Source organism: Malurus melanocephalus, unplaced genomic scaffold (assembly GCF_030028575.1).
Source record: "Malurus melanocephalus ecotype Western Australia unplaced genomic scaffold, MMel_1.1 scaffold_57, whole genome shotgun sequence".
NCBI lineage: Eukaryota > Metazoa > Chordata > Aves > Passeriformes > Maluridae > Malurus > Malurus melanocephalus.
Genome location: NW_026623289.1, coordinates 2018594 through 2020964, shown reverse-complemented (window position 1 = coordinate 2020964; position 2371 = coordinate 2018594).

Sequence of the window (2371 nt, the reverse complement as noted above, 5' to 3'; positions counted from 1 at the left end):
CTGCTGTTCCTGGGTACCCACTTATCTTCTGCTGGGGTCAAGGAGCAGCCTGGGGAGGAGGGGCAGGAGTGTGGCAGGMGGGGCAGACCCTGCCCAGCTGACCTGGTATGGCTTTGGCAGGGCTGGCATCACTCATGGCACTGCCAACAGCTGGGGACACAGAGAATTTCTGCTTCCCCAGCCCGCTCTGACAGGATGGAGCTGCTCAACCTGAGAGGGGCTGCAGGGGCCAGGGCTTTGGGAAGGGCAAACAGTGCTGAAGAGCCACAGTAAACGTGGTTTGAATGGTTCAAATGAGTGAAATGGTGTTATAAAAAATTTAGATGATTGACTTAAGATTTTAATCCTGGGGCCTAAGTGGGTAAGGGCCATGAAGAGAGGAGGAGGGAGGGAGAAAGAGGAAGTGAAGGAAGACCAAAATTAGGCTCAGATTTGCAAAACTGTACACACGTGTGTGTCTCAGAGTAAGTGTACACACATTTCCAAACATTCTCTGCGGTTGCAGGTTCAAGTTCAACTTCAGGTGTGCTTCAGCCTGTCTTGGGTGAGGCTTTTTTTTTCAGTATTGGCACTTTCAAAGCTCATCTCAAAATGAAAGATCAGGTGTTCCCTTCCTGCCCTTGCATTTCTGGAGTAGAAATCCTCGAGTACAGAGAAGGATAATGAACACTCAGCCATGTTTGCATTCCTGTCTATCATGAAAATGTATTCTCTGCTACAGAACTAATAYACTTTGCACTGGGAAATATTTGTGGCTGTCAGCACCAGGGTTTAAGAGCATCACTAATTACTCCCCTGATTTAGAACTGGTATTTTCCAGGAGTGTGTGATCAAGAGTCACCATCATAAATTTTAGTTTTGTGAGCTAGAAAAAGTTATTTTCATGTATGTATTTTCATGTATGTAGCGAAAATATGCTAATTTTTCAGTGGAAATAACTGGGGTGAATAAATACTCACAGGTACATGCACGTATAAATGAAGGAAACTGACCATCAGTATGTACACACAACACACACACCCAGTGAATATCGGAAAGGAATACTGTAAAGACCACAGTATACTGGAACAAACTACCAAGCACTTCAAAAAGATATTTTTTTCCCTCATTTTAATCGAGAAAATAATGCGTGAATATTTAAGGACCCTTTTCAAACTACTCCCTAGAAGTGAAATAATTTTGATAATCTTAGGCACAAAGCAGAGAACGAAGAGTAAACCCAGGGYTGGAGACGATAGCTCTCCCTCGGCAGTTTTCCCCCTCCCCCTGTGCAAATTCTCGTGGATTAAAATGGCAGAGGGAGGCGGGGAGTGGCTGGGGACAGTTTGGCTGATACGAGATAACCGCTGCTAGTCAAATGGCACTAATAATTGCTCGGGCCAATAAAAAAAAAAAACTTGCTACAGAAGTTAATTTGAATGAAAATAGCAGACACACCCCGCAAGCTGCTTTCCATGACCGTGCATTGTGCTGCCTCACCCTCGAGTCGCAAATAACAGCGAGTCGAGTTCGAGTCGAGTCGCAAATAGCAGCGAGCGGTCTGGATGTACTTTGGTTGCCCATTTTAGCCACGGCGGGTCTGGACACCCCGTTCCCCCTCCAGCAGTTCTCCCCCGCGCCGTGCGGGTTTYCCCGACAGGAGCCTCCTGTGCCGAGGGGAGGGAGAGCGGTGCCGCTGCCCCTTTTGTTCCCCGCYGCCGGTGTCGGAGCGCGGCCGCCGCTCGCCGCCGGGTCACTCCGGGAAGGCACCGARTGTGGGACGCGGCCGCCCCGCCGGGAGGGCTCGGTGCCGGCTCCTCCCCCTGGGCCGCGTGGGGAGCCGGGCGCGCCGCTGGCGATGCGGGGCGCGGAATCTGTTGCACGGCCGGGCCCTGAGAGCCGATCCCGGYTCGGCACAAGAGCCCCGGGAGGCCAAGGGGGGACCAGGGAGTTACTTGAGGGGACCACGGGCGGCGCCCGGGGCGAGGGTGACGACGGCTCCCGGGCGTTGTGAGAGTGTCGGCGGGCGGCTCTGCCCCGGGGCAGCTGGCAGGTGACGGGGCTGCCCCGCGGACCCGTCCGTGCGGTGCCCGCTTCCCGGCTGGCCGCTGCCGCTCCCCCGGGTCTGTCCGGCCCCGGCGCTGTCCCGCACTCTCGGCACCGCTTCGCTCGGGCCGACCCCCTTCTCTCCTCAGGCCACTCCTGGTCGTCGGGAYCCTGAACCCTTCGTAGGACTCTCGCCGCTGCTGCCGGCGGGATCCGTCCCGAATWGACCAAGCACAGACCCCCGACCCTGCCCGGCCCGGCTCCCCCCGGGCAACTGAGCTTTGTATGGAATCTCATTCAAACCATGCCGTACCCTTCCGCCGCGGGGGGAGGCGGTGGGGGGGGG